The 25,331-nt window shown below is 30.3% G+C and overlaps 1 protein-coding gene across 4 annotated transcripts in view; it reads left to right on the forward strand.

Moving 5' to 3' along the window:
• LOC143204547 (uncharacterized) overlaps nt 1-25,331 on the forward strand; it is a 274,261-nt gene that overhangs the window by 159,234 nt on the left and 89,696 nt on the right. For 3 of the 4 annotated variants that reach the window (XM_076417137.1, XM_076417139.1, XM_076417138.1), the window contains one exon: nt 13,313-13,366. The exons of the other annotated variant lie outside the window; for it this stretch is intronic. The gene's annotated coding sequence lies outside the window, so the exon portion shown is untranslated. The remainder of the gene's footprint in view (nt 1-13,312; nt 13,367-25,331) is intronic. 4 annotated transcript variants of the gene reach the window in all.

Below are 25,331 nucleotides of genomic sequence, written 5' to 3' on the forward strand. Positions count from 1 at the left end.
TTAAAATCTATAGTCATTAATTTACACGCTCAGTAATAACGTAAATACAATTTTAATTAGACTGCTAATAGTTGTTAAGACATTCTTTGTGTAATTATTATAGTGTAAGATATATGCTACTTTTTACCGTTTTATATACCACCAGTACGGATACTAATTGTACGAAAAATATTTGGCATTTGCTGAGGCAAAACAACTTTTATAAACGTGGGATTCGATTTCTAAAAATGGATGGCGAATAATTATCGCCAAATACGGCCGGAAATTTATTTATATTAACTGGTTAAATAAGCAGTGTACAGATAATATGTTAAGTACTTGCGTTGCTATATAAGTAATACATCCTACATTCTTTGTTAGCTGTTTATTTTTTCTAATTAATTATTTTTATTATTATTCGACATTAGATAATGAAAAAGATTTTTAAAACTTATGCGTAAGGTCACAAATGTGACGATAAATCAACATTTTTAAATGTCCTTCCAGCGTACTCGTTACATTTGATTGTTCCAAATAAAGAAAAAATAATGAAAACAAGAGAGGAAAGATATTGGTTATTATCCAGAGATGTTATATATATATATATATATATATATATATATATATATATATATATATATATATATATATATATATATATACAAAATAATATGATAAAAGGGTGTTTTAAACAGATAACTTAAAATCATATTACGTATTGGTAGTATTATTATAAACTTTACACATATCAGAAAGTTTCGATAGCTGATTTGTCTTAAATAGCACATCATTTGTTGTTAAAAATAGTATTTAATTGATTATAAACATAAATAGATATATTTTAAAGGACTTTCTAAATATATGAAGGAAACTATACTTAATTATACGGAACATCATACATTCCAGCCAAATCAACATGTTACCCAACATATTTATTATTATATGTTCCGAAAAACGAACCGAAACGTTTCCGAATAACTTTAGTCTAGGCAATATAATATTTTCAATCATCATCGTTCATAAAATACTGAATTTGGAATCCTATTTTAAGTTTGTGTAAAGCAGGTATATAGTTCGTCGTTAACTATTAATAACTATTAATAAACAAAATAATATGATAAAAGGGTGCATTTAACAGATAACTGAAAATCATATTACGTATTGGTAATTAAGTATTAAATAGCACATCATTTGTTGTTAAAAAATAGTATTTAATTGATTATAAACATAAATAAATATATTTTAAAGACTTTCTAAATATATGAAGGAAACTATACTTAATTATACGGATCGCTGCAACGGACTTCATACATACATTCCAGCCATATCAACATGTTACCCGACTTATTTCTTATTGTATGTTCCGAAAAATTATAAACATATCAATGTACACAAAACTTACACCTGCTACTCTCGCATTTGACTAAAAACTACATCGTATGTTTCATCTTGATATTAACTATATAGTTATCCTTTCAACCCTTATAGTCTAATAATCACTCTGTCTTGGTAATTTCCAGCAAATTATCCAACAAATTGAATACATTTTTAATTGTTACTTTAACATGCTTCTTTGGTTCAATTCTTTAAAACTAATTATGATTCGATCACCATCTTTGTGTTTATTCCTACATTTTGGTGTAATTAGTGATTTCATATTTATTAATTTCTATTACAATAATAAAAGTTGATGTATGTTGTCTGGATAGAACCTCTACTTCATTATGGTTGTATTTGTAGTCCTATATTTGTGTTTGTGTTATTAATTTTTTATTTTATATAAATATTTTACGTCTGTCCCATCCCCGTTATATCATCACCGTACTATTGTATAGTTACGAAAAGACGACACACGTCAAAGCTAAGCAAGGAATATATATTTTGTAATCAAAAAATGCTTCACCAGCTTCTTGTAACTTATAACACGACTTATGGTCCTCATAACTTTAGTCTAAGCAACATAATATTTTGAATCATCATCGTTCATAAAATTCTGAATTTGGAATTCTACATTAAGTTTGTGTAAAGCAGGTATATAGTTCGTCGTTTGGAAGTTGACACATTGAAATTAAGGTTACTGTACGTGCTAATCTGTCCAATTATTCAAATAAATACAACTAGACATTTGCCACCTTTAATAGATACGCTTTGTATAATCTTAATTATAAATTAATTTATTACTACATTTCATTCGTATTTGGATTCATTCACAGGCAAGACGAGTGGGAGAAAATACATCAATATGTATTCTTAAATTATAAAATTATAATATCTTAAGCTATAGTTTACACTAAAAGTGTAAATAATAAGTTCGTATAGTTTGGTTCGCTTCAATATTCTGCCATCCTGCGTGCTATCCAGCAAGTTGTATTGCTTCCACGTTAGTATGATTTAGTAATCTTCTTTCGTATTTCAAGGCGAAATCTTGGATAACTTTGCAAATCCATTTGATTTCCATTTCATCGTGCAGTTCTTCGTGGGCTACGTAGCGTAGGCATTGATAATCAAACGAAGAACCTTGTTTTGATAGCGTTGGGTGACTACTTGATTTAAATTTTTAGTACAACTCCTTATTTGCACCCCATAAGTCCAAATTGGCTTTATAATTGTCTTATAAATCAATATCTATGATTTTAGATCAAGTTGAGAGTATCTCCCGACTAACCAGTATAGTTTTATTTTGGCTCTAATATGTTTTGATTTTTGTCTATGATGATCTTTATAATACTTGGATGTTGTTTAAGATTTTCTTCCATGACTCATATTATTGAAACACAGAAAAATATTTACTTTTTACCTTTTGACAAATATACATAATTTAGCTAATATGTAGACGTATATATAATACTACACTACCTTATATTTCTATTATAAATATTATAACATTAAATATAGTTGACTTTTGACTAAATGTACTTCTTCGGCTACGACCAAATTTTCCAAAATACCAAAAAACATTCCTTAGAGTTTAGACATTAAACAACATATCTATACTTCAACCTCTGACAAATCTGTCAATTTATGTTGGCGAAACCCACCTGAGCAAGCCCCAAATAATCCCAGCTACAAAGATATTCAGATATGAGGGGAGTACAATATTCATGGCGTTATTAGTCAATTTCATATCATTACAACTATTAATTTACGATATTTTAACATATTTATATAAATAATTACAGTATTTCAAGTGAAACAACTTATTTTTCTATCTTCAAAACAACTGATAAAGAAAACATTGTGTTGCTTAAAACTTATCTAATTACTGATAAAACCATTGAAACCAAATAGAAGTTTGATAAATATTATACAGTTTTAAAACCGGAGAAACTGGAAACGGGAATAACTATAATCGACTGATATACCGCATCAGAATAGGCAGTTCCAAGAATTATCTAAAATTATATATAAGATTTATAAAGTAGTTTTGGAAAGTGGTGTTAAATATTGACACTTCGACATGAAAACGACATATAAACTATTATAAAATAACTTCACATAATTATTACATTCTATGATTATGACATTTTTCTACATAAAATAGCAGTTTTCCATTTAGTATTATTAAAGTATTCAATATAAATTGATACTCAAAATTACATTATAAAAATATATTACGTTTATTCAGACAGTTTTAGAAATTTATGATGATAGCACATTTTAATTGTCCATTTTGATTTCAACGATGTAAGAGTAGTGATTTAAGTGACAAAGAATGGCCTGGAAGCCCAGCGAAAGTTTGAATGAATTGTTAGACTTATTGAACGAAAATCGAGCTCAAAATCTCAAGGCACTTTTCCAGCTTATATACAGTTTAGCATTTGAGAATCAACTGTTTCCAGATGTTTACGTTTCAAACAATTGCAATATTGCGGTGTCTTTGGTTGCCAGGCAGAAAAGAATTCTTTAATTTTCTGTGGCGCATGGTAACTGACGATGAAAAGTGGCTCCACTACAACATCACGAGCATGACAACGCTTGGCCATACCTACCAAATTTTTAAAAGATACATTGTTACAGCTCGAAAAGGGATGGTATATTTTAAAAATTTCTAAAGGAAATTATACTTTTAGAAAATCTTTAAAATAAGTACCTAAAAACCTAGTAAACAAAATATTACAAGATTCTACCTATGCCATAACACACATTTAGAAAAATAATTTAAAAATATGCTTCACTCGATATTGCCGTTTATGCTTGATTTAAATTAACGATAAATTGATCCCATTGGAAATAGAAACGTCCTATTGTTTTACGTAATTGCTGTTACTGAGTTATTGGAAAGCCTTATGGTTAACGGAGGTACTGAAAATACGATGTTTACCATTATTGTTCAATAGAAATCTCAGCTCTGGTATGTAAACTCTCGATTTTACGGTACTTCCTATATAAGTGCTATAAGTACACTGGTATAACGTAGCAATAAAAGATACTTGCATTCATATTATCTGTTTATTACACCTGTTTCCATGCTTTAATGGAAATTGAGATTATTATTATAAACGAGGAAAATAATTATTTAACTGATGTTTTGATTATTAACTATAATATCATAACAATTAGAGAATATCGAAAATTAAATGACTAGATGGAAAACTATTATCAGGTCAAGCTAGATCCACATTAATAGTTCCTCATTTCACCAATAGACATCACTAATCAAAATACAGACCACCACTTAATAGAAGTTTTATCTTCTATTCTAATTTTCTAGAACTTTTGTGCCCGAACACGGAAGGAACGAGTTTAAAATGATTTCTGTAATATTCTTAAGATATTATGAGTCGTTTAATTATTCGAAGGAGTATTAAAAATGGAAGGAATGATGTCGAGTTGCGAACAGTAATTACAGAACTCTAGAGGCCAATGATCGAAAAGACTGAGAAAAGAAAGTTGTTTTAATATCCATCAGTTTTCATTAGATTACCATTTATTTTAAGTATTTATTTACTAATGCTAATTCCTTACTAATCATTTTACAAAATTAAGTGAGTTATAATCATTATTTCTGGTGATCGGTGCTTAATAAATAGTAGTATCAACATTTAAATCCCGTGTTTTTAATAAAACAGTTTTGAAGCGTTTTTATTTGATATTTGGGCTCTATATAATAACTATTGAAATGAAATTAAATCGTTCCCTAAATATTCACTTCAGATTAATGGAAACTAAAGCATACGCTCACAAGCCCGCATTAGCAACAATTTTTAATGGAGTAAATTGTTTATTTTAATTTTAATTAAATTAAATTTGTGATATATTTAAGGAAGAACATTTTTTCTTGCAAAATTTAGTCATTTATATTTTGATAAAATATGACGAATATAGTTATGTACCTTTAAAATTACAGTTCATACAGTCGTCAATACTAAATATACTTATGTCAATGTCAAAACGCAAATAAGGTAAAACTTAAAGTCATAAATGGTAGTTAAACAGTGGATGTAGCTGAAACCAGACTGTTGGTTAATATTTACTATTTGAAGAATGAATTTGAAGGCCTCAAACCAAAACGTTACAACAATTACTAAACATCCTTTTAAAATTGTTATCACACTTTAGATCTCGATCCCGCTATTATTCCTTCTAATTTCATTGTGTTAAATGAAGTGACCATATTTGTTAACGTTAAACCTACATCTGACCTTTGGTACACTATTATCTTGATATATGTCACTTGTTATAATCAATATTAAGTCATGTGTAATATAGAATAGGTAGATCTTAAGAGTACCATTCATTTTTAAAGCTAATTCATGCACAACCGAATGTATTAAAGCCATTTTAACGTTTTGTTAAAATTAAAATTAAATTGTTATTAAACCTTCATTTTCTTATCTAAAATCGTAAACTAATACATTATGTTAAATTTACTGTTCTACATTAAAAAAATAAAATCAGAATCAGCAAATTGATCCTTGATTAACCTAATTAATTAAGCTAATTAACCGCTCTAATCTAACGACTAATGATCAACCAAAATAATTTATTCATGTCTTTTTTTATGTTGTTGTATTTATAATTGTTGTAAACCAATATCTACCTGAAATGTCTGTACATTTAAAAGGTAATATTTTAGATATAAAGGTAAAAAGGCAACGTTAGTGCGAGTTGAAAATGGAGCTTTCAGATAGTAATTCTGCTTTCCTATAAAGTTAAAGTTGTTGAAATCAAACGCCAGTGTTATTGTTCGTTTGCTAGTTTTCCTTACCGAAATTTTGATGTTAGGGGCCAACTGCACCTTGGCTACCGGACCGTCGAAAAAGTCAATTAAATTCTTAAAATAGCCAAATAGAGCGACATATTTGATGCCACCATGTCGCCTTGCAATTAAACATCGACCGCTTTTAAACCACTTACGAAACAGTGTATACCCAAAATTGAATGCTTGTCTTCTGAAACGACTTCAATTCCAAAATAAGCTCATCAAGAGAATCTTAAACGCTCCATGGTTTGTCAGAAATGATCAAATTCATAGGGAAAGTGACACTGCAGAAATCAAGCACTTCATATCTCAATAATTCCACAAGCAACAACTCAGCTCAAGTTCTTTTGAAAACGCGTTTATTTGCGAGTTGGTCGACGTACCGTGATCTGAGCACCGCTAACCTCCCCCTTTTTCAGGCTGAAACGACCTCATCCGTCGCTGCAGTCATAACTGTTGCCCCTGTACGACAGTATCCAGTCGTGTCTTAACTCAAGTTCGCTAATAAATAGTTCTTGGCACTATTTGTTATTTCACCGGGTCCTCGTGCCCAATAACGGTTGGGACAGTATCTGAGAACAATAGCGACCCACAGGGGTCAACTATGAAGCGGTTTCGGTTTAGTATATTGATAAGCCCAAAGGCAGTTGCACAAAATCCGATCCAACTTGTCACTCCAGGCCAAGTCTCCGCGATCAGGTATGCGTGATACATTCCACCGCCTGATTTTAGGACAGAATAAAAAAAGTTAATATTGTGCAAAGAAAATCGGGATAGAAGTCCACCAAAGCTTCAAAACTAAAGTGTTTGATTCTGTTCGAATCGACTTGTTCTATTGTCAAACGTTACATTTTTGTATCATTACTATTTTATATCCTACAGAACAGGATTAATGGTTTAAAAAAAGGTGCAGTGAAGAATAACAAAGATTAATTGATCAAAATGCCACATATATCATTTATTAGTGTATTATATAGATATCAAGAATTTATATTAAACTCGTTTTAAAAACACAAAATAAAATAAAAATACTTTCTTCAACACATTACAAGTATGTTATTATTGTATAACTAAACTTGTTATATTCAATTTTACATATCTATATTAATCAATTTAATTTTTTATGCTAGCATATTATTCTAATATTACTTTTTTGAGACTTAGTGGCGCTAACGCGTTGTGACGACACAAGATAGAATAAATAAAAAACACAATTAAAGATAGCTTAAACATCAAGATTAATCCTAACCTGATATTTTATTTAAGACCCTATTGATAAATTGTTTCGAAACTATTAAATATAACACTACTGAAGCTGGTAAGCACAATGTAAACTAAATATGAAATTTAAGAGTCATAATAATTGATTTTAAAGTTAGTATTAGTTCCGATATTTTTCTATATATATTAAGAGTCTTCATTTAGAATTATACAGACAATTATCATGGAGTTTTAAAAATTGCCTTTTTGATAATCATTACCTTTGTTGAGTATTTCCAAAAGTCTGCTTCTGAAGCTTATCATGAAATTTTATGATTTCTAATGATGCTTTAATATTTTAAAATAGTAATTTTGATGTCAAAGAATGCCCTATAGGACAAGGACCCTTCGAGCTCAAACTCGCCAATAATTTTCAAGCTGCTTAGCAACTAATGAGTAAACTGTTTCCAGATATATATATGCGATGGAAAATGTCAACTCAATAAACTGAAACATTTTCGCGAAAAAGAGTAACAAGAGCGAGTAACAGACGCAAAATATTCTTTGCATGGCAACGGTTGCCCACACGTTACAAGAGTTGTAAAGTGTATACTATTTCAACCTGAATGGAACGAATTTCTACCTTACCCATTTTACTCACGCAGACATACCAGCATCTTATTATCATTTTAGACGGATTCGAAATACTAAAGAAGTGTGAAAATGAATCGATTTCAAACAAATATAGTTCTTTTGATACGTTGTCGCCATCTTTCCAAAAGCACGTGAAAAGGATATAAAAAATATACATAGAATATATAATAATATTGTATAAAAAATTGAAAAAATTAATGTTATTTAAACAATTATTGCAATTAACTATAAAACCATTGAACACTTAAACTAATTTTGAACATATGATCAATTCAAAACAGCAGTGAACCCACGGGAACTGTCAAAATGTCGCAGTGTTGCCGCACCAACTCTGAGTTTTAGTACATTTTGACTTTGACATATAACAAAATTCTAATCCAAATAAAATAATGAAATAAAACTGTTATATATTTAAATTTATTTTAACATTATAGTATATCTGATACATATATTATCGAAGAAATTAAAACTACAATTAATTAAACAGCCACAATAATTTATAGGTTAGAGTTGTTTTATTATATTTACAAAAATTCTTTTTCACACTAGTATAGGTATAGCTCTAGGCACGTTTTTTTTATCTAGTGGTATCCTCCGAAGGCCTAATACACATAATTAACAATTGTATATCTGAGTAATATATTTTACTTTCATTACAGAGCATATTTACCTTTTGCGCACAGTTCTTGTTTCCTTCGATGCAATGGTTCCAAGTCATTTTGATGTCACCTTATTTCTGCCTAGTTTTTTCTGTTACTATTTCTATACACCTTTCTTGATAAAATTACATTTAATCACTCCATTCTCCTTAATGCATTTGCCTTATATGCAAAGAGTTAGTATTATTTCTTTCCTCATTTATTTATACATTTATATTCTGAACAATAACACACATTCTCATAAAACTCTCACTCTCTACAATACAATATCCTACAATTATATACTGACTTATAGTTGTTTCCCCTTTCGTCACCCTGTCTTGGTAGTTGTTAGTACTGAATCATAAACCAATATTCATAAATATTTATTCAATCACTGTTACTCAGAGAAACACTAATCATGTGAATAACTAAGCTGTTTATTTCCAATATATCAAAAGCCTGCTCACGTATGTATTCCACCATTTGTCAATTTTTTCTTGAATGTGTCTGATCAGGCTCATTCAAACCGAAGGTGTTATTTTCGACAAAGTCTCTTTCCATAAATCCAGACAGTTCTGGTTTGAAGATCCTTCTCGACGTGAATGTCTATTGTAATACTTCTTCGCAATACCCCATATCAACTCAATTGGATTAAATATGCAGTGATAGGAAGAAAGACATAATTATCTATGGCTATAACCTTCAGCAATCTGATCTATCATGTATATTTTCTCAAGCTTATTTCTAACAAAGTAAATTACATAAAATGCAATTAAATATTTCATTTATAATTACCGAGTAACAATTTGAAATAGTTCATTTTTAACATAGTTTCTTCAAATCTTAGTTTATGTACTTTAAGCCATTTCTTAATTTTTGTTGATCAACTTGTTGAGATATCTTCTCTGCAGGAACAAGCCACTGCAGAAACAAGTTATGATTCATTTATATATGGTTATCACCCTTGGACTTGGAGGAAAACACTAATTCTGCACCAAGAATTAAACTATTCCTGTTTCCAGCATGAAGAACCATATGTCTGCAAGGAATTATTAATTAATGTTATGACTAACAAAACCTTATCCATTGTTATTCCCATGTTTACCTTTATCCATCAACTTTTGTTGTTTTTACACTATATTTAATATCATCTTACCATGAGTGACCCAATGTACCTTTCTGAAATATCCATGTCTCATCTAAATATGCAAATTGCTATATATTATATATTTATATAATATATAATCATTATTATATATAATTAATATTTTCAAGAATTTTGCAGACGTTCGACAAACGAACACCTTTTGCGGCCTCATTCGGTTACATGTTCGAACTTCTCATACAGCACTCTATCTCTTTTTAAATAGAATAAAATGAGAAGGAAAATATTGTCTGGCTGTAAAAGGAATTCACAACTTACGAGAAGTACATATTAATGACGTGCGTCACTACAGTTTTGAATAGACTATATTTATATTATTAATGTTAAATATACACCTAAACTTGTTCCATTAGTATGTATTAAACTGTCACTTTTATAATTCAGAAAATGATACCAAAAAAATACAGTTAATTTACTATCTATCAATAGAAATTCGAAATTTTCGAAATTTGATTGTAAAACCACTTCATTTGAATTGTTTTCGTGGAAAACAATTCGAAGTCACTTTACGTTCGTGATCTATAAAACTGAACTGACATTTTCGCGCTTTTTTTGCCTTTGTTCATTTAAACTCGGTCTGTGAGTATAATAGAAAGTCGGCTTGAAACAGAGGCGGATTGAAAGAATCGTTAATTAAGGATTTATGTGGAGATCTACCGAGGAAACAATAGGCTGTACGTAGAAAACACATTTAATTAGGATAGGGCTAGGCGAACATTCTTGAATATTAAATCGTTCTCGTTCTAACTACTGCACATTTACTGTTGGAATTTTATAACAGTTGTGCTGTATGGAAAAGGAATAAGATAACGTTAAATTTTATTTTATTAACTGTGAATTACACTGAATGACCATCAGTAATATTTTCTTCGAATTAAACAGCAAATAGAATTTATCGCATTTTTGGCCTATAATGGGACATTTTTGAAGCTGATATAACAAATAAAAAACTGTTTACTTTATGGCTAACTATTGTCACACTTCCATTAACATTTTTTATTATTATAGACCTGGCCACTATATTCATAAGAATAGAATCATATAATATCAAAAGATTAAATTAAAATGTAAAAAAACTTTAATTTTTGCTTAAACATTTTCTTCATTACTTTTTTATTTTTTGTAAAATTATAGTTCCTTTAACACTTTTTTATTATTTAACTTAATACCTTGATTTATTAAGTTTGGCTGTATTATCCAAAAGACATAGTCGGACTTAAATGATACCGAATAAGAGGAAAAGATATATAAATATTTTTATTACTCTTTGTGGTTCCATAATTTTCCCAATAAACAATAAGTATTTTTTATGTTTACTTTATACATATGTATACATGCCATGTAGAAAATCACTTCATTAAGTGATCTCCTGTATGAAATACTGTCATAATTAAATATTCTTATTCTAAAGCTTATTCTAAAAGCTATATATGCCCAATAATAAGATCGCAAATATTGAACGTTTTAGTCTACGCACTTCACTATCACGTCGCATATTTAGCTGATTAGCGAGTACATTGGGATACACTGACATTCTTGCGAAGTACTTTACACAAACACCTTGAATTACACGTTATAGGTTCTAGAGGAATATCGCGTTGTATAACTTCATTTGAATATAGAGATATAGATAGTACGGAACAATGGCACGCAACTCTTTATTTTGAAACCTTTGAAAGATGAATATATTAAATTTGCTAGAAGTATGCCATAGTTAGATACAATATCTTGTTATCTAATGATAACTTGGATTTGCGCAATGATTGATATTCACTCGTGGACATGTTCTTCTACGCAGTGTAAAAGTTATATGGGTGGATTTTGTTTCATTGGCTTTAATGCGCCATGACAACCACAGTTCTATGTGCTCTAGGTGGGTTTGTGGGTTCATGGATGCTGTGTTTGGATCTTCATGAGATGCTAAGATTGCTGTATCGTCTCTCTATGATGCCACAGTAGTTATTTTTGTGGTGTGTAGATCGGCTGCATATAGAAGATATAATATAGGACCAGTACACTTCCGTAATATATTGGATGTAGTTAGGCATATTCATCGCCTTGTTTTACAATAAAATGTCTATGAGTGAGAAACGATTTTAGTAAGTGATAGTCCGGATGAGAGAGAAGTTTATTTGATTTAACCTGCAATCCCGTATGCTATACTGTCTTAAAAGCCTGAGATATGTCTAGGAAGCAGCCAAACAATATATTTTGGCATTTAAGTCCATATTTATTTTGTTTACAGTCTATGCACTTATTCTATAGTTCCATGATTATTGCGAGACCCAAACTGATGTTCTCGAATAATTTTTCTTTTTTCTATTATATAGTTTAGCTTCTTTATGTATAGTTTCTCAAAAAGTTTCGAGATTATCGGTAATAAACTTACAGGCCGTTTGGAGGTGACATCTTCTGGTATTTTTCCTGGTTTGAAAATTATTAATATTTTAGCTACTTTCCAGATGATAGGAAAATAATTACTTCGTAGCATAGTATTGCATATAATTGTTAATAATTTTATATAATTTTCTGATAGTTCCTGTAAAATTTTATCGGTAATTAAATCATAACCAGGAGCTTTTTTTAATATTAACTCCTCTCATTATTGTGTGATTAACTTTTCCCACTAAGTCCACTTGAAATGGCTTATTTAGAAAGCTAGTAATTTTATTTTCGTCATCTTTATGTAGTTGAGATTGGTAAGGATTAAAAACATTTTCAGTGCTTTGAAGAAATGTCGACCATCCCTTTATTGCTTCTAGCCCAATTATTTTCATTTATTTTAATAGGTGGGTTATGCTGCTGGTGTCTCTTAAGCTTTCTTGTTGCTTTCTACAAGGAATGGTATGTAGCCCTAGTAGCTGGTGTCAAAGTATTCTTGAATGCCTTGGTTTTGTTCATTTTGGATCACCCATTTCAGCTCTTCTATTGCCTTATTAAATTTTCTTTATTCTCCTAACTTTTGTTCTTAATTGTTGCCAATTGAATCGTAACTTTCTTTTTTCTGCTACCTTTTTCAGAATTATACTACAGAATTATATTGTGTTAAATGTTTTGTTGGAAACGTTTCACTGTTAGGACTCGCTGGATATGCTGCCGCCTGTATATTTTTTGTATTGTATATTGCTCTGCTGTTTCTATATCAATTTCAGTTTATAATGGTATAAAATAAATTGTAACATTTTAATACATAGAATGAGACATAAAATACATATTATGAAACGAAATATATTTAAAATACCAAAGTGTACACAATATGTAATACATAATCAGTAGACGTCTTAATGAAATGAAACATGTACACATATGTGTGAGAACATGAGGAGAAATGATCTACGGTGATTATCATCTTTTCTATCTTATCATCTATTTTTTTTTTGATGGGTCGTAATAATTTCATGTATATTTTAAGTTAGTATTAAAAAATATTAATATTAGAAAATAAAGCTAATTTACCGTTTTTCTTTTCAGGAATAGTGAATAAATTAGGACCAAAGTTGCAGTGCAAAATATAAGTCAATAAAGGTAAGATTTAAAAGAAACCATCATATAATATAAAAATAATGACAACAATTTTATGTTACCTAATGACAAATACAACTAAATTAAATACTTTCCTTAGCTTAATGCATATTCCTGAATAAAAATCAATACCATTAGCAAGGAAAATGTTAACAGAATAAATAAACAGTAATTACAAATTCGGTTACCCAAAAACAGTTAAAATAGTGTGCGAAAAAAAGTGTGAATACCTTTTTAAGGTTTATCAATATTTAATTAAATTGAATTAGCATGTAAAAAATGCAAATGTTATAATAAAGAATTAATTATTTATTTGTACTAAATCGAACTTAAAACGTTTCAAATTTATTCTAAATTAATAAATTAATTGATCTGGTAAAAGATATGTAATAATAATTTCGAATTATTTAAAAATAATTTATATTAGATACGGAAATAATCCTATTTTTATATTTTATTACACATAATTAGTTACTCATTCTTTCGTTTTTACTTGGCTTCTTTCTTAACGATGTTGTTCAAAGATATATTATATCCTGTTATACTCAACGAAAAACCACCATATAATTTCACATAAAACTGAAAATAAAAGATAATATCAGATAACGTAACGGGCCTATATTTATGGTACAACTAATTTCTGAAGAGAAACGGAAAATTAGGTGACGCTGATATAGTTTATAACGTTTTTTTTTTCGTAGAAAGTGTAGCATGTGGCTTCTTTATAAAACGGTTCGATTCATAATAACGGTTTGTAATTTGTCGACAGAAGTTTTAAAAGAGTAAACAATATGCCATGAAATTTATGTAACGCCAAATTATGGGAAAATAGTTTTATCACATAATATAAATTACCAGAAATATTAACTGTTTACTAAGGTACAAGGTTTAACAATATAATTGAAGAATGAAACCGAAAGTTTTGGGCTGATCTAACAAATATAGTAATATATAATTTTACGAAACAAAAGACACTAAAAAATCAGTACAATACAAGTACAAGACATGCTAATAATACAATAGGTCAATTGAAAAGTCCCCGGCCTACCACAGTAAAACAATTTTTTTGGCAACATTGTTTTTTTTTATTAAACATAATTCCCTTCAAGGGTGATAGACTGACTATAGCGACCCTCCAACTTTTCGATACCATTTTTGTAGAACGATTTGTCCTCTGCCCCAAAATAGGCCTCAGTTTCGTCGATCACCTCTTCATTGGACGAAAATTTCTTCCCAGCGGGCATTCTTTTGAGATCTGAGAACAGGAAATAGTCGCGGGGGGTCAGATCTGGAGAACACGGTGGATGAGAAAGCAATTCGAAATCCAATTCATGGATTTTTACAATCGTTTTCACTGACTTGTGACACGGTACATTGTCTTGGTGAAGCAGCACTTTCTTTTTCTCCAAATACGGCCATTTTTCGGCCATTTCGTCCCCATAAACGGTCCAATAACGCTATGTAATAGTCGCTGTTAATAGTCCTTCCTTTTTCAAGGTAGTCAATGAAAATTATTCGATGCGCATCCCAAAATACTGACGCCATAACCTTGTTAGCCGACTGTTGCGTTTTTCTATGCTTTCCAGTGGCTTCATCGTGTGCAGTCCACTCGGATGACTGTCGTTTAGACTTCGGAGTGAAAACATGGAGCCATGTTTCATCCATTGTCACATATCGACACAAAAACTCGGGTTTATTACGCTTGATCATCTTCAAACACTGCTCCGAATCATCCACTCATAGTTGTTTTTGGTCAAGAGTGAGCTCACGGGGCACCCACTTTGCACAGAGCTTTCTCATACCCAAATATTCGTGAATGATACGATATACATGTTCAGTTGATATCTTTGGTGTGTCTGCTATTTCACTCAACTTCAATTTACGGTCATGCAAAATCATTTTGTGGATTTTTTAAATGTTTTCGTCGGTAACAACCTCTTTTGTGCGTCCAATGCGTATGTTCGGTGCTCATTTCACCACGTCTAAACTTAGCATACCACTCCTTGATAGTTGATTTTGTTGTCACAGTATCCGGAAACTCGGCATCAAGCCAAGTTTTTGCTTCAACTGTATTTTTTCCCTTCAAAAAGCAATATTTCATCAACACGCGAAATTCCTTTTTATCAATTTTTTTTTCACAATAATAAAAGTTGCTTCACTGAAAATGCTATAATTCACAAACTAGTGATCCGACAGCTGTAAAATTTATACACGCATTTTTTTAGGGTTAGGGCTAACTAAAAAACATATGGATTTTATTCTAGTAGCGCCATCAATATGTCAGGCCGGGTTACTTTTTAATTGACCTATTAAAAGTAAATATAATACAAAAGTGTAACACATATACATATGCTAAAAGCGAGATATAAAATTTAGCACCAAAGTTAATAATATAAAAACAAGTAATAATATAAATGGTGCAATGTTCCAATCTTATTTTATTCATCATTAGTATAACTAAAAATTGGATTTTTATAATTTATTGCTCTACAAAAACTAAATAATAAATTGTTAAAACAGAAAACTTGATATGTATTTAAAGCGAAATTGTGGAAAAAAGTTTTATAACACAATATAAGTGACAATAATAATAATTTATTGTTTTTTCCAAAGAATTTTGAAGCGAGAGACCCAGCGGAGCTATATCGGATGAATGAAAAAAGAAAAAATCAAATATCTTTTTTATTATGTGTTAGCTACACTGCTATCTTCAAAGACCTGTGTCCTTAGGAATAAACATGATTGATTTTAGCTATTAGGTGAAAATATATAAATTTGTATAGTAAAATATTAATGTTATCAACTATAATCTCACTTATTCATATATATACTATTCTATATCAAAAAACACTTAAGTTAGTGGCTTCTATAATCAAACAGCTTTTTAGTTTATGCAGCATTGTCACTCTAATCTTTAGGAAATAGTGTAAAATCCGACAAGAAATAACCATCCCAGTCACACCAACAACCTGGCTGAATAAGAACGGGTGTTTCCTGATCTCTAAGTTGGTTACTGAGCAAAACGTATGAGGCTTTAAAATGCTATTTAAAAAATAACTTCCCTTCAAATGTTGTATATTACAAATTACTTTTCATTCTTTATATTTTTGCGGTACAAAATTTAAGCTAAAACAACCTAATATTTATTTATGTATATATTTTGTACGCAGTATCAGTGAAATAAACACAAGTATTCAGGAAAATATTAAATTTAAATCATCCCTCACACTACTTGCGGATGAATTTCCGAAAAAAATATTTGAAATTAATTCTATTAGCATTATAAATTATTTTTATACTCACACTTATACTTATAGCATCAGCAATACGTTTAATTATTACAGTGACTAGAACCATTCAGAAAAATATCGTCAACATAATAAAACAATCGCAAACAAATAACGTACACCACTATTGACGAAATTGATCGATAAGTCGATGCAAAAAAGGCCATCAATAACCAGTAATCGGCGAGAAGTAATTCTTTCGCATGACAATGCGACAGCACATGTTAAACTGCAACCCGAATAGTAAATTGTTCCACTCCCATCCGATTCTCCAGACCTGGCGCCATCGGATTATCATAATTTCCGATCGATGCCCCACCGAAGCTATTCTTGAGCGTGTCAATTAATTGATAAAATATTCAATTATTCGTTAGTTGTCCGTTTTTATGTATATAAGTTATGAAAAGTGAAGGGGTTTAAGACACAAAAACTATCAATTCAATTAAAAATACTATTTTATTTTAAGGAAAATCGTATCTGATTTTTAAACGGCTATACAAAACGACACTAAGGGTTTGTACCTATTACAAAACAAACCAAATGCTTATCTCTACCTATCCTTTCACTAAAATCTTATTAAGTTTTAACAAGCAGTCTCGTTTTTCCGAGTTGGCAATTCGTAGCCAGTGTCATAAAAGTCGGGCGATGCAACATGTATCTATATAAAGTCGAGATATAAGTGTAAAAACAACATCAGTAATTAAAATATGTTTCACACAGTTTTTAATACATATCTTTGGAGCAAGATTAAAATTGGTAAAACACCTAGATATACAGTGTAGAAGGGTTGATTTTATATTTCTGGATTTTATATTCAGGCCTGGACATTTCCATTAGAATGTTGGCTTTTTCAAAAGCTACGGTTCAGATGCCGTATCATTTAAACATTTAAATGTTCATAATGTTTTCAAAAATCCTCTTAAGGAAGGGTTCTTAAAGGGTTAGTTTTGATAATATGAAAAAGATTGATATTTTCAAATTTCTAGACTAAAATATCCACTTAATGTATAGAAGGATTGTTACTAAATATAAAGCAAGTAACTACATATTCCAGTAGCTACCTTTGGTCACAGAAAATACGAAGAATTTCCAAGATCTACCTGAAGATAAGATCGGTGCAACTACAAAGTTACTTCACTGGAAGTAAAACATCACAAAAACAAGATGAATATAGAAAACACACTTTTGACGTGTATAAATTGTTTTACTTCACTAATGATATTTAAACACAGTATTCTAAAAATACATAGATACATGTTTTGAAAGAATGTTATTAATTAATATTAAAATGTCAAATTATTCAAAACAAAATTTAAATTCCATAAATCATAGCAAAGAAACAGTTGTAAATTATATTAGCTAAATATTTCGGTACAATGGAAAGATTAATAGTTAATATAAATAATTTTTCTGTAATAGATTATTGGGTTTTTGACAAAAAACTAGCCACGTCATACTTAATTTATTTTAAAATTATTACGTCTGCCGTTCTTCCGTTGATATTCAACAATTTATTTCAATAGGACATTAGGTAATTAAAATTATTTTTCCGTTGATAGAAATACCGATCGGGCGTCATATTTCATTCAATTCCGTAAAATTAATGTCGTAAATTTCTATGCAAATGAAACTATTTAAAACACAATTCAAAGCAGCGATTTAAATCGGTATTACCTATTTACAATATTTTAACAATAAAATGATTCGTTTATATTTTCCTCCGCACGTATTTTAATATATTGCCCAGAGTAATGAAATAATATTAATTAACGCTGTTTGATTATTAGCTAACAGATTTATATTTGCATATAAATGGACACATTGTTGTGCCGTTAAAATTCGCAATTAATTTCACAGTTTAACTCGGTTTTACTACAAAAAAATTAAATGGTTTTACTATATTGCATAAATAACAAAAATCATAATACAAAATAGTATGAAACATAAAACTAAATCATATTATTCATCGCGTTAATTGAAAATTTAACAAATAATCAAAATAAAGATCATTAACAAGCTAATTAAATTAATACATACAAATTTAGTTCAAAATTCAGTTGTAATATTTGTTTCACTTTTAAAAAATCTAATAAATCTAATAAGTCACTAATAAACAGGAACAGTTCAAAAAATCTTATTTTATCAGGAATTATCTTATATCATATTGAGTATTTATGTGAATATATTGATGTCAAAATGATATACTGATGTATTTTTTGTCATGTGTCAGTTTGGCGTTGTGTCATATGCAGTTCTAGCCAATCGAAACTTATACAGGCATGGATGTCTAGATTTTTTACTGTCGTCTCATTACGATACCTCAGGTATCCTTATGGGTCCTCTATCAGAGAAAATCATAAGATCAGTATACTCACTCAGTGTACTTTGTTTTCAAAATCTCTCAAAATATTTTTCAATGTTGTTTTCTTTTAAACGTAAAGGTGTAAAGCTATCGGCTTGATATATTGCCCTGTGTAGAAGTTATCTCTTAATAAAGTAGTTTGCTGATATCTATTAATCCCTTTCCTCAAAGATTTTGTTGTTGTTTCGATTGCACTGATATGATCCATTTATTAATCAATTTATCGAAAATTTTGTCTCCCTTTTTGACGAAAATCAGAATACTTCCTCATTTGTTGGTGAGTTGTTAGTTTCCGCATAGAATATAAGACAAAGTAGAAAGCAATAAAGAAACGAAAGGTAAACCAAATTAAAGATAAGCTGTCTGCAGAGGTGGTATCGAAAAGTGTAATGAAAATAGGTGCAATTTTATTTAAAAATTTATTCTTTTTATCAGCGTATTGTATTTATTGTTTTTGCAATATATATTTTACGTGAGAAATATTAATAAAAGTTAAAAGCTATATGAATACATACATGCAATAATGAAAATAAGCAGCACTTAAAATGAAACTAACTATATAATTTGCATAGATGGAACACATTGTATAAATAGAAGAAATCGAAAATTATTAACAGTAAATTTGTAAATATTTTAAAGCACTGATAAATATTAAGGTGAACAATTATTCTGATTATTTACTTTATGGACCTAAGTTTTGAAAAATAAATAGTTAATTTATTGTTTGTAAATACAGTGCTTTAATATACATTTCTGAATTGCAAACAATAAATTATCTAACTGTGTTCATTGTTGCTTTAATATGTTATATGCAAAAGTCAACTCTAAATTTCTGTTTTAATAGCAAAATATGTATTATTTCATTTATTATTCCATATTTATGTTTATAACATAACAGTAAAGAACGATCATGTATTTTTATTGTTGGTGCTCTGAAGCTCTTAGTATCCTGAAAATAATATTTCTTATGATAGTTTATTATTAGTTTGTTGATTATTGAGACTTAATGAAAGTTGGATTTAATCAAATGCAATTTATAAAAGGTTAGTTAGTGTTAGATCTCAAGATGGTTGCTTTAACATGTTTTAATATACAGATTATTTTAACTAAAATAATAAATAGTCTAAATATTATGTTTTACTAACACAACATTTTTAAATTATTTCCATTACTCTGTTACTAAATTGGGGTTGGATGTCACACACTCTTTTGTACGAGGGTGGTTCAAATATGATCGAGGCAAATACTCTGACACGTTTATTAATTATAGAAAAAAATTACAAAAGCTTTAGGTATTTCTCCTCACTACTTACGCATTTTGTCCATGTTTGCGGAAGTTTTTTGATGCCGGTATCGAAGAATTCTTTGGGCAACTCAGACAGTCATGTGCGCACGAATTCCTCTACCTCGTCGTCGGTGTTGAATCTTTGACTTCCGAGGGCTTCTTTCAGTGGTCGAAACATGTGGTAGTCGAAGACTGATATAGTATGTAGCACTATTGGTACGTTGAGCGCAGGAAATCGACGTATAGCACGCCCCGCCGGTTACAGAACATCGTACGGAGAACCTTACCCGCGGACCCGGTTGTCTTCGCTTTCACTGGCGCCTCTTCCTCCTTCTTCATCTACTCTTTAGACGACATGTTGCTTTCGGGAGTGTAATAGTTTACCCTGTCGCTTCTGCAGTGAAGATTTGCTCTAAAAAACCGCCCCCCTCCGCCACGAATCGCATCAACAAGCGGCGACAAACTTTTAACCGGGTAGCTGCTCGATGTTCAACAGTTTAGGAACCCATCGCGCCTTTATTTTGCAATATTGAAGGTGTTCGTGGATGATAGACTCTACACTACCAATACTGATGCCGAGTTCAGCCGAAATATCTGGAACATTCATCCTACGGTCCTCCAAAATGAGTTGTTCTACGCGGCGAATGGTGTCTGGTGCGTTACTGGTTCGCGGTCGACGAGTATGCGGCTCATACTCGCAGCCATCCTTGAATGCTTTGGCCCTTTTATACTCGGCAGCTCTACTCAGGCACTCAGGACTACCGAACTGATTTGCTCTACGGCGGTCGGCACTTAATGTTCACTCACGGTCGTAGTGCGCGCGTGAGTCATGCACTCGCGACGAAAACTATATCACACTGTTCGCAAGGGACCCAGCTATCACATACTCAAGCCACGACTTTCAAAACATACATGCGCGCCATCTACAACGTTTGTCCCCATCATATTTGAACCACCCTCGTAATATTCCTTTGTTTTATTATCATGATTTTATGCACTATTATTTGTTTTGTTGTAATTCTAATTACCTTATCGTAATTATATCTTATTGAAATATGTTGTTACTGCAAAGGACATGCTTCATACCTTCATGAACGTGTATGGTGCGATAATATAACTAGTTCTTAAAATATGTTGCTTGTTGGTATAGATTAGAAGAAATTTCTTTTTCACAAAAAAATCGATATGCCGTGTACTTTAAAACATTTAGACTTAAGAAAATTAACAAGAACCTTTTAAACATTAATCTCTGGACGTTCATCAACTTAGAATCAATCAAACGTTATTCACACCCGAAGAATAAATTGTTGCGTGATCAGATATTTTATCTTTGCCCGATGGACCCCGAGGACAAACAACGAGCTGCGGCAACAAACAACAAACAAAAAGAGAAACAATCCGATTCCGTGGAAAAACTGCAATTGGCGTATTGCCATTCGAGAAAAAATGGGAAAACGTCCCATTAAATAATTAAACTGATTGGTGGGTAGCGTTAAAGTAGAGCCGCATCTTTACCAATTCAAAACAGGCAGGTTTTGTCGATTTTACTCGTCGGTTCATCACTGAATATATCGTACATTACGTTAATGATGATGGGCTTCTATAACACAAAGAATAATCGAGCGAAAAAAAGAACGAGGATAAAAACGACTTTATAACTGGTTAAAGATAATTTTCAATATCAACAAATTATATTGATCTTCAGCGAGTCATTTCGAAATAAACTCATTAATATAGTTGAGGATATTCGCTTTTTTCTCATCCGCTAGGCCAGCAAGGCGTTTAATCGGATTAGATATAATTGCATTCAGGTAAATACGAAAGCAATAGACTTTGGCTGATTAAGTGATATAATCACGGTATACAATGTAATTTACTGAGAAATCTGGTTTAAATCAAAACACAAAAAATGTTTATGTTTTTGGCTTATTAATAAATTATTGGAAAATATTGTATGTTTACAAAACTCTAATATAAATAAAATAATTAAACAAAAATGTTACCTAGTATAATTTATTTTAACATAGTACATCTAAAGCATATATTATCGAAGAACTTAAAACTACAATATGATTATACAGTTTTATTCAACCACTGTCATATTCAGAATCACTATTGTGAATGACAAGTGAATAACTAAGATGCTTATTTCCAACCTATCAAAAATTTTCTAACAATTTCACCATTTGTCAATTTCTGCGTCAATGTGTCTGATCGAGCTCATTCAAACCGAAAGTATTATTGTCGACAATGCTTCTTTCCATAAATCCAAACATTTTTGATTAGACTGTCCTTAATTACAACCTCTGTTGGAGCACTTGTTGGGATCTTCTCCACCAGTGTACTATGATGTGTTGCCATTCTCTCATCTCTATTCTTTAAAATCTGATTATCAAACCACTGCAAAAAAAAGTTATGGTTTATTTCTCCATGATAGTTACCCTTGGACTTGGAGGAATACACTAATTCTGCAACAGGAATTAAAACGTTCTTGTGTCCAGCATAAAGAACTATATGTCTGCTATGAATTATTAATAACTGTTATGACTGACAAAACCTAATCGATAGTTATTCCAACGTTTACCTTTATCCATCAACTTTTTTTGTCTTTACACTATGTTTATTATCATCTTGCCATGAGTGACCCAATGTGCCATTCTGAAATATCCATGTTTCATCTAATTATACAAATTGATGTAATAATTCCTCCTTGTTACATTTTGTTACATGTTTTTAAAAATTGTATTCTGTTAAAATCAAAGTCTGGAAACTGCATTAAACCTCTTCGTGGCTTATCTTTACACCACATAAATCCAATATTACCCAACATTGTATGAAGAGATGCATATCTTTCAAGTTTTTAATGGACACACTACAGACTAACAATATTCTCTGAAATAGTTTTATTAAAATATGTTTCGATTAAAGAAATTGCTACTACTATTAACTGTTTTTATACATTTCGCATATTTGATCTCTAATATATCTAACATCAAGCTGATCTTAGAAGATAGACATATTAAAAATTAAGGTTTCTAGAAAATAAATAACAATGTATCTTAACGGTTTTGCTCCGTATTCAAATATTGCTATTCAAATAACCATATTTATACCAAATTATAATAATTTAACAATGCTATGCTACAGCAGCAATGTCCTTGTGAGAGTAATTCACAAAGATAATCAAAATGTCACCCATCATAACCCAAAGATGTCAAGACCGAAAAGAAAATATTATAATTTAATATGATTTTTACTATTTGTAATCATTAAATGAAATCTTATATTACTAAAAACTACAGTCTGAATAAGTGTGTAGAAATTTCTTAATGGTCTGGATAATTGTGTGCATTTCCAAATCTCTATGGCTGGGGATCATTATTTCTGACGCACCAGGAAACATTAACAACAGTCTTCAATGTTTTGTTCCAAAACCACCGAATTATGTCCATATTGCTATTCCTGGAACAAACACCATATTTTGGCATTCATATGGGTTTATGGATTTGCTGATAAAACAGTACATTATCGGAAAGAATTCCTTTCATATTACCATGTTATGTTATTCTCTGATCAATGCAGTATCGTTAGAAAAAATTACTCAAGAAAATACCGGTCCCAATACATTACCATGCGCATTCCTGATTTTATCATTTATTTCATTTCCAAATAGGCGTCCTTATACTTAATTATTTGTGCCTTCTAACTCAAGTCAGACATATTTCCTATATTATATTCCTCCTGTATTTCTTCTCTTCCATAGGGTCCAATTTTTTTGGTTCTCGAAAAAACAAGAATTACCAAGAGCCGAATTTTGAGAATGTCATATTTTTTACATTTAATTCTATATTGAAACTGGATTCCTAGACCAGATGTTATTTATTTCTATTACTTCAGTTTTAAATTAATTTCCATATACTAGAGTTCATCGAACAAGTTTTGTACTCCTGATTTAGGGCCCTTTCACTCGATAAACTTGCAGAAAAAAAGTCCATAATTTTTTTTCTGGTAGTTAAATTAAACCGACTTCAAAAAATATATTAGAAACTCACTCAAAAGTACAAAATACAACCAACTGGTCAGTTTGAAGTCGATGCCGAGAAATAAATTAGATTTATTTTGTTCGTAATTCATTTTTGTGTACATTTTACAAAATTATATTATATATATTCAAAGTGATCAGTTAGTAGTACTTAAAATTATATTGTAAATAGAAAAATTGGTTTAGCTAGGTATTAATCTATATTGTGTGTATATAGTAGAATATAAAATACGTGTAGTAGATATGCTAAATAAGCCGTTTGTTTATTTTTATTGAGTTATTACAACGACTATTATTTACACATTTTATTTTAAACGGATTTTATGTGTTAAAAATCTAAGTTTGATTATTTTATACTTTTTAGTGAGTTCCCTATATATTTTTCCAAGCCGGTCTGATCTTTTTGTAAAAAAGTTTTATGCTTCTCATTTTAGTGCTAGATAACCAATAATTTACGCAGTTATTTTATTAAGTATTATAATGGATAGGCGAAGTAAAGGTACAGCCCTTAACAGGAGGAATAGGAATAAACACACAATAATTGGAAATAATGAACACTTCACGTCGCAGGATTAATGCTTAAAAAGCAAACTAACATTTTCCGTTATATCAGTTCAGCAATAACATTATAAACAAATATCTGATTATTTTAGATTAAAAGTATATGAAAACTTTGTAAAGGCCTTCGAAATTTGAGGTTTTCCTCGATTCCCCCTCTCCCCTTCCCCCATCTCATCCTGTCTTAGTTCCAATGGGACCACCTCGGAAGTGGACTGTTTGAATAAAAAAATATGATTTTGAATATCGGTCCATAATTAACCGAGAAATCAGCAGTACATATATTCAATAAAACAGACAGCCGAACATAGAACCTTTTCCTTTTTTGAAGCTGGTTAAATATAAGATAATTTAAGACCATCAAAAGCTGTAAACAAATGACGGAGCTGACGGAAAAATACTTTTAACACAGAGACGTATGATCATCCTCGTAT

The sequence above is a fragment of the Rhynchophorus ferrugineus genome, unplaced genomic scaffold, assembly GCF_030347505.1.
Source record: "Rhynchophorus ferrugineus isolate W39M unplaced genomic scaffold, kcgeb_rfMv2 rfM11, whole genome shotgun sequence".
Classification (NCBI taxonomy): Eukaryota; Metazoa; Arthropoda; class Insecta; order Coleoptera; family Curculionidae; genus Rhynchophorus; species Rhynchophorus ferrugineus.